General features: G+C 38.1%; 1 long non-coding RNA gene across 1 annotated transcript; it reads left to right on the top strand.

The window, feature by feature from the left end:
* The first annotated feature begins 2742 nt into the window (after positions 1-2742).
* On the top strand, positions 2743-8056 carry LOC118160472. Its single transcript, XR_004747526.1, has 3 exons — positions 2743-2854; positions 6747-6785; positions 8043-8056. It is a non-coding gene; the product is annotated as an uncharacterized LOC118160472 (long non-coding RNA).
* Positions 8057-9166: the final 1110 nt, after the last annotated feature.

The following is a 9166-nucleotide window of genomic DNA, read 5'->3' as shown; positions in this document are numbered from 1 at the left end:
AAGAAGCTTACCAGAGGTAGTTTGGTCTTTCAGGATGTTTATTCTGTTATTGTTGTAGGTGCTGTAGAGCAGACTGCCTGCACTGAACAGCAAGAGCACTGAAAAATTATGATGATGTCAGTTTGTGGAAAATCTGGCTCCTAACCGGCAGAATGCTGCGAGGACCTACAAGTGAGTGCACAATGCTGCAAAAATTAGTTAAAAATCTAATCACACCCCTATTACAATCAAGGGGTTTCTACTTTGTGATTTAATAGTGACCTGGAGAAGACTTGTAATTAAAACTTGGAGCTCTCTAGTTGAAATCAGCATTTGTATTTTGATACCTGCATATCAGATATTCTTTAATCAGCTCCTTCCCTTCCCTTCCCTTCCCTTCCCTTCCCTTCCCTTCCCTTCCCTTCTGTTCCCAGTAACCACAAAGTACAGTAATCATTTTCAGACCAGTGTTGATCTTTACAAAGCTTGCACCCACATGCTTCGTGTATATAAAATATTGTCTGCCTGTTTGTGCCCCACTTTATAGGCCCTCCAGTAACACATGAAATGTGTTCTCTGTAACAGAGAAATGAACAAATGAACAACTGAAATGTCAAAAAAAAAAAAAAAAAAAAAAGCCTTGAGAGAGAGAAATTGCATCCTCTTCGCTCTCTTCAAAGCACTTCCAGGCACCATATTACAAAAGCAAGCAAGGGGAACTGCTTGTAAAAGAGCCTCCCTTTGCAAAGCTTGTTCCAGGAAGCCCTGATCAACCCAAGTGCTCTCGTTGGATAATGCTGGCCTTTGAAGGGGCCGTAGCTGAGTACCCATACCACTGTGACCTACAGCCATTAACACAAGAGATAGCTGGAAGAATTAGTCTCATGTTACTAGCAAATTGTTCTCACATTACTCTGCTAGATGCTCAGCTGTGATTTTATAATGTGTAATTATACCGTGTTAAGTGAAGCCATTATTTCCAGGAAAAGGCAGCATCAAGGGAGTGTCTGTACTCTGGGAGCATGAACTTCACTTTGACTGTAAATGTGCAAGCCCTGGCATCCATCTTCTAAGAACAAAAACTGCTGGGCAGACATGGGAGTTGAATGTGAAAAAGCCATGCCTTGCAGATAAGGTAGGTGATATTCTCAGGATGCACAAGGCCTCTGCCTCAGCCTGAGCAAGGGGGGGTGCACCCTTAGAGCCAGCCCGTGGCTCACCCTGGCTTTCCAGGAAATGCCACGGTGCCTTCCAAAGAGGCATTGCTAGCAAGTTCTCTGTGCTTGAGCTTTTCCATGCTTCTGCTTAAACACATGCACTAAGATGAGCTCTGCTGTGGGCCTCACGTTGATGCAGGCATAAAAAGTAAGTTCAAAACATCCATTGAGCAATGGAAGTGTCTCTTTCATGCAGCGTCAACAGATTGCCATGGTGTAGTAAGGAGGACTTTCACTGTCCTTCTTCCAGGGTCCTTGACTTCATCACAGACTTACACTTGCACAGTTGGGCCTCATTGGGCCTCATCAGCCCAAGTTTGCAATAAACATGATGTCAGGAGCAAGAACTCTTTTTCGTCAGGGCCAAACTGAAGGCAGGACCACTTTTCTGCAGATTTGACAATTTTTCAGTGATGGTCAGTCCCTGCATGACATTTTTGTCCTTCCTGCTATGAGTTCATCCTGGGTCTGTTGGCATAGTCTCCTTGTGGTCTCAGCCTGGGAAGTATGATATGATCAACAGTCTTTCATTCATGTGTGCAAACTTAGCAGGTGCATTGCAGTCCACCAATTAGGCGTTAATTCAGTATTCCTCTATCTTCTTTAAATGTATTAATCTACAATCTGATGAGAATGCAAACGACCACCACATCAGCCTGACAAACCACTAGTGGTATTAAGAAGAGGATGTATTATTTGACCTGCTCTGCTATTAATTTCTCTTTATTATTGTTTAATTATTTTATTTGTTTATTGATTGGTCCTTGTGCACCTACAAACAAATTGTTAGCCAATTCTGTTATATTTCATTGTATCATCCTATTTCATATAATGAAGAACAGGCTGCTGAATGAAATGCTGTCAGTGAAGGCCTGCATTATGCAGACTATTTCCATGTCAAAAAAATTATTTTCCTTGACCACTGTTTAATGTTGCACTGTACTAGCAGTAATCACTACTTACTGTGGCAGTTTTCCATGAATTTGTACGAAGTCAATGACATAATAATTGAACAGTATTAATCCCCTTATATATTACGTGTAATTGTTGCAGGCAGGCTTCCTCTCCTTTAGTTTCCTGTATTTCAATATGTGCTACACCATTGTGTAATTAAATACACGCAGCAGACAACTCTCTTTGAGACTCTTGAGCCCTGTTTACTTAATTTTAAAATGTTTTATGGTAGAATAAAAATTTAAAATACTCCAGCCTACAAAAATGTAATCTGCTGTAAAATATCTCTCTAATTGAAGTTTGTGCTCCCAATGACTTTCAAGGTATTGCATGCCACTGTAGGCATGATCACCAGAATAAAACTGATGATAATATGCATCCAGAATGAATGTGATAGAGGTATCACCCTTTATGCTACTTCTTTTAGTGGCTACCTGTCTGATGTATATTTCTGGACATGTTTTATTAATGGCACATTCCACTCAATCATCATTTGATGCTTCTGTCGTGCATATCACCAGTAGAATAATGTAGATAATCTTTTCTTTTGCTCTGGCTTCTCCTCAGATATGTTTGGGAGTGTGAACTTGCATTCAGGATTGACACAATGCAAAAATAAGATAAAAATAAAATGTCTCCTACGCGTCATGTGAAGTCATCTTTAAAGCTCAGAGCAGAGAGGAGTTTACGTGATGCTTGAATTCGTGAGTACTGAGAGCTTACAGCAATGAGACCTTCCTTTGAAATAACCTTTTATCTCCAAGTATTGGGACAAACAGACCTATGAGGCATTGCACCCATATTGAAAGGGAAAAGGCTATGGGGCGACTAATTCTGAGAGTGTTTAATGTTTGCTGATTGTTTTCCCAATGACCTAAAGTGGTCTGATTCCTTGCTGTTTAGCATTGAGTAAAGAATAAGAATATATATATATATACATATATATATATATAGTTTTTGTATCTGTTTTTAGCATTTGAGAACTCAAAAAAATCATCGTAGGACTGGTTTGTTCTACTTAAACATGACCCTGATTTCAAGGCTACAGCACAGGCACCACTGGGAAGAAGTCCATCTGGAATGGGGAACACTTGGCTTAATGAAGCAACACTGCAGTATCTCCTTTAGTGGCACAGAAACAAACTAACCTTTGTTAGGCTGGCCAGCCCTGTAGGGCCCTGCACCACGTCTCTTTAAAATCAGCTGTAGTCGTCTTGTATGTTTAGCAGCTTAAGTAAGGAGCCTCCTTCCTCACGTCAAAGGTACAGAAGAGCCAGGACTCTCCCTCATCTTGGACTCTTTTATTCCTCTCAGAGGACCTGAGTGCACATTGGGGAATCAGAAAGGGCTGCAATGCATCCTAATTCCAACCACAAGATTATGGCAGGTCTTTATTTTCTCCTCTGTACTTCAAAGAATTTGTAGTAAAAGGCTCCACCTTGCCTGGCCTGATTCAGCAAGGCAAACTGTGAACCTTGTTACTGCCATTCCTCAGAAGAAGAAACCCCCTGAGCATACGCTTAATACTATACTAAAGTCCAGTGAAACAAGTTATACTAAAGTCCAGTGAAACAAGTTATAAATTGCTCATTCGCAAGTAATTCTCCAGCAAGAGACTAAGTTCAATACATTACTTTAATAATTTCAATACATTGTTCAATACATTACTTTAATAATTTTATTCTGGATTTGTCTTCAGACAGATCAACTCCTAAATCTCCATTCTACTCCTTAAATATCTCTTCATCCCATGGGTGAGCTCACATACTTTCTCTATGCAGTATTTTCCAAACTGTTGCAGACAGAGAGAGTGAGTGGCTGAGGAAGGTATCACTATGTGTGGCTGCCATATCCTGAAACAGCTCTGCTGAAGCAGCTGCTGGGCACAATACGAGACTATATGGACTCTTGGACGGACTCAGGTTTTTATATTATTAGCAAAGGCCCAAATAGATTTTAATCAAGTATAATGCTATTTTTAACCAAGTATAATGCTATTTTCTATATATGTATAATGCATCTTCAAGTATGAGTCCTGCAATGAAAAAAAAAAAAAAATCAGATATAATGAATGCTATAAAGCTCTCAATCTAAAAATAATAGCTTTTTGCACCATTTGATTGTTTTGGATAAACACAAAGAATTATGAAATCCTGTAATGAAGGGATTTTTCTTCCACGACATGCTAAATGGTAAATTCCTGTGTCAAATGACTGCCAATTTAAAATGAGAATTAAACCAGTATCCTGATAGCTCTGTAAATTATCTGTGATTCAGGGAAGCATGAAATTTAGTCATGCACCATGCTTGGTCACCAACATATTGCTGTGCTGGCATTTGAATGTAACTGAACTTCTTTTCTTTCTCCATTGCATGTTAGAAGTTTGGAAATAAAAATACAGAATTACTCTGAGGTAGGTCTGGTAACAGAGCAGTGTCACCACTCCTACTGATGTTGCCTCTCTGCGCTAGCCTGTTACATTGCCTCAGGACCAAAATCCTGTCCTTCCAAACCACCCACACTTTGTTAAACCTTTGGGTTGCCCAAAAGATGCACCAGTTGTTATGGTAGGATGGAGACTTTGGAACCACATCTGGGGTGTTCTTAAGACTATCAATCTCCAGAAATTATATGGAAGATTGGCTTTACAGATGGCTCACCAAGGATTTTAATTCACATCACTTAGTCATGGAAATGATACATTGTCTGGGTGAATGCCAGTGGAGTTTTTTCAGGAGGTCTTGCCAAGCCTCATGAGATAAGGTACTCAAAGTGGATGCAATCTAGCATTTTTGACATCCCAGGACCCGCAACAGGGATGCACCCTAGGATGTCCTTACTGGGATGACCTTCAGGAGCAACCAAAAAGAGTGGCAACAGTGTGACAACTGAAAATCTCTCCTACAGGCTCTCTTTATCCCCCCAGACAAGAACAAGTACTTCTGATTGTATATATTAATCAGCAAACCAGCTTTGCTGTTACTATATATGTGGACTCTGCTTTAAGCACCTTCCTCAGAGCCCCATTCGATGCCTGCACAGCAAGCAATTCCGTCAGTATAAATACAGTTTGCAGCAGCACAGAAGTTGAATAACAGACAGCTGTGTTGGCCCCCCATCATGGATCACAGTCACACCCTGATGGAGACTGTGAGAGTGCATGGCATGACCACATCACCTGACGGAAGACAATGTGGTAAACATCCAAAATCCCTTCGCTCTGTTCTGATAAATGTACCAGTTCTTCTACAGCTTCATCTCTAAGTTCTGTAGCACTCCTCATCCATTGTTGTGAACAATATAATCCCTGTAAGGACTTTTGGATTTTTACTGCTTGCTTAAATTTTTGATAGCAAAACCAAGGGGTGAGGCATGACCATAGCATACAAATACAGCAGAAATAATCATAGAAGCAGTAAACCTTGTACTCAGGAAATGAATGCAGGGCCAAGATTGTTATTTTGTATAGATATGTAGGTGCTCAGTTCACATGGCTGTTTTTCTCATTTAGAAATCAACTTTATTTAAGGACAAGAATGCATGGTGATGGCAGCAGGAACCACATCTTCCAGAGAAGCACCTCCACAGAGCGCCTTTGGAGAGGGGCATGATGACATACCCAGTGCTAGTGGTCCTGGCCCATTCATTCACTGCCCTTTCTCTTTCCTATATCTTCTTGTGTCTAATGATTGAGGTCATTATGCAGTAAGCATTCTGATAGCAGTCGTTTTCCTATTAAAGTGGAAAAAAAAAAATAATAATAATAAAAGAGCAACCCTTGCAACCCTGAAAGATTAGATGTTTTAATTGAATATGTAAACTTTGATCATCTAAAATAAAATAATAATAATAATAATAAAATACCAAAAACCAACAAACCCATGGAATATTTCTGGCATGTCATAACTAGCATTCCAGAATACCAACAAGTAGATGTAAAATAGTATACAAAAAGATTAACATGTTACAACTATGCATTTAAAAGGTACTTAAAATGTAAACTGATTTACATTCCAGAAAGGCTATTCGAAATATTTATTTTATATATAATTGCAAAACTTATAGGCAGAAAAAGGTTCTGTTATACAGCTGTCTCTTCTTTGAGACTGTTTTCATCTTTGATATACCAGGAAATAAGTGAATCTCTTTATTAAAAAATCCCAAACCAATACAAAAAAATAAAATACCTTCTCCCATCTCTCTTTCTTCCCATATCAACTTTTCATGGCTCACAGGATACAATGATCTTGTTTGAGATGGATTTTGGAGAACTTAGAGATAGAGCTATTACTGGCAATCCAAAAAAAAAAAAAAAAAAAAAAAAAAAAAAAAAAAAGCTGAATTATTTGCTAGAGTAGGTAGAAATCATCAGTTTTAAAAACTGATCACAGAATTACATGCATCCTTTGGGAACATCCTGAAGTGTCACATTTTGAATTTTAGAAATAAAATTTTAATGCATCAATTTCCTAATGCACACACATTCTTTTAGCAGGATTTGTTCAGGTATTTTCATGTGTCTTGCTAAGCATTCACCACTTAATTTCTCTTGAATCACACTCATTGTCTTTTTTTTTTTTTTTTTTTTTTTTAAGTCTGATTTGGATTTCACGCTAAATGGAATGCTTTTAGAGGTAAGTAGTCTAATGTATTCTATAGAATGTTTCTTTCAAGAGACTTTTTGCTGCAAATAAAATATTCTCCAGCATGATTTGAAAGGTGACTTAAAAACAGATGGCATTAGGTGCTGCAGTCAATTCAAAACTTCATTGCAGGCTTCAGCAATGAAGTGGTTACAGGGGCATAATTGGGAGCAGCATAAAAGAAAATTTACATTCCCTGCAGCTCCAGCATCACTTCATGTTTATGTGTGTGGGATTAGTTACAATGACCGTGTCTTCTACACTACAAAAGATCTTGAGCAGGACTGAAAGTGGTATTTCATACATTTGATGTTCACCCGTCTGACGGATACAAGTATCACCCCCAAAAAATAGCAATTCAAACTACAGCTCAAATGTTTAAAACCTGCCACAGCTTGCCTGTAATCATGAAGTGCAAAGACTGCTAATATTAGAAATGCACATGCTTAAGGTGGTCTTCTGGTTTATGAGTGAGATATTACAGACACGGCCATTGGAAAAGAACAGAACAGTGCCATATGTCATTATCAAGGGTTGAACAGGAAAATAAAGTTGTTCAAACTTTGAAAACTCCAAGTAGCCAGAGGTCTATTACAACTCCAGCAAAACCACTAGGAAATAAAAATCCCTCAAAGGATACCATCAGCCATAATTAAAACTAGCTACAATAACTTCAGCAACCTGGCTTGACAAATAACTAAGATCTATGTGAGTTTGCACATGGCAGATACTCAGGTGTTCTGCATTTTTGTCCTGTTTGCTAATGATGTACTGCACCCTCTAGGAGACTGCATTTGAAAGACACTTCAGCAATTACTAAGGTGGATGTCTTATGACTGTTACCACCAAAGCCTGAATAATTTAACTTCTACACATACGCAAAACCAGTGCTGTTACTTTTTGTGCTTAATGTGGAAATGAGTCATTTCACATACTTGGGTAACATAGAAAGGAAATATTGAAATGAGAAAGCAGAGACAGCACCCTCCAGCCCCGAAGTATCAAAATAATATGAACAAAGTTAAATAAAATTACCTAAATCAAATTATTGTCAGGTATTCTGAGTACAAATATCTTTGCTGGCACTAATAATTTACTCTGTGGCTTGATAGTATCCACAAAGACAGAGATTCAAAGACATGATGGCTCCAAAGTCCTTTTCCAACTGTGTCAACAATTTGATTTAAAAATAAATAAATTAATAAATAAATAAAATCTACTAGCACTGTTTCTCTTTTGTCTCTCCAGCCGTCATGGCCCCCAAAAACTCTGCTATTATTTTTAAGAGGTTTGTTCCCACAAGTTTCTTTGGCATAAAAACTGTGGATGAAATAAAAAAAATTGGCCCAAGTCAGCCCTCTGCAGGTAAGGAACATACAGGTCATAGATATGTTAATTACTGAAGACCTCACAGTATTATGTAAGACTTCATCAGTGTTAAATGAAAATTAGGAGAGAATTTTCTGGCCCAAGAAAAATCAAGAATAATACTGAAAATCTATATATATTTACATGTGATTCATATGTGAATGACATTCATAAGTATTTACATTTGTTTACATGTATATACATACATAACATTTACATATACCTTGCATATGCTTTCAGTGCTACACCTGCAAGTATTTTATGTACATACTTAAATAAGCATATAAGCAAATATTGATATCATGTACATATCATTAAGCACATCTAAGAGACTACCTTTATCAAACAGCCTTTTTGGGTTAAAATACTTACAATGAGACAAAATGACATGTTGTGATGACAATGATATTGGAAACTGTGATTACGTAAGTATTAATGGAACTGAGCAAGGACACTGTAAAGGGAACCCCACAAATTGGATGCTGCCCATGTCATCATCCTTGTAGCCTTGCCCACATTTTGCTACCAGTGAGAAAAACAACAAGGTTCAGAATCTCATTCATTACCAAGGTACCAAAGTGGTTTTAATACGAATGAGCACTGTATCTTGAAGCATCATTAGGACACTTTCTGAAGAGGGAAAAACAGTAAGCATTAGAAGAGCTCCCTATTCAAATCCCAAACATAAGCAAGAAAAACAACAACAAGCCACCCTTCAGTCTAGAGGAAGCACTGTACAGTACTAATTGCACTCTTTGGGGGAAGTTCCCAAACAAACAATTGTTACAGGAAAACAGTAATGTTCAGTCAACCTTACGCTGCCAAATCTAATTCCCTATTCATTTCCCCTAAAAAAAAAAAAAACAAAAACAAAAAAAAAACACAAGACCAATGAGCTAAAAATAACTCCTTGCCAGTCTATTTTCAGCGCTTCAGATATTGATTCTTACATGGTCTAACATCTCCCTTTTGCCCTTGTGGATCCTATGCTTATTATGCGCAAG

Source organism: Oxyura jamaicensis, chromosome 1, assembly GCF_011077185.1.
Source record: "Oxyura jamaicensis isolate SHBP4307 breed ruddy duck chromosome 1, BPBGC_Ojam_1.0, whole genome shotgun sequence".
NCBI classification, from domain to species: Eukaryota; Metazoa; Chordata; class Aves; order Anseriformes; family Anatidae; genus Oxyura; species Oxyura jamaicensis.
Note: the sequence above shows the minus strand (reverse complement) of the source record. Positions and strands in the feature narration are given on the sequence as shown.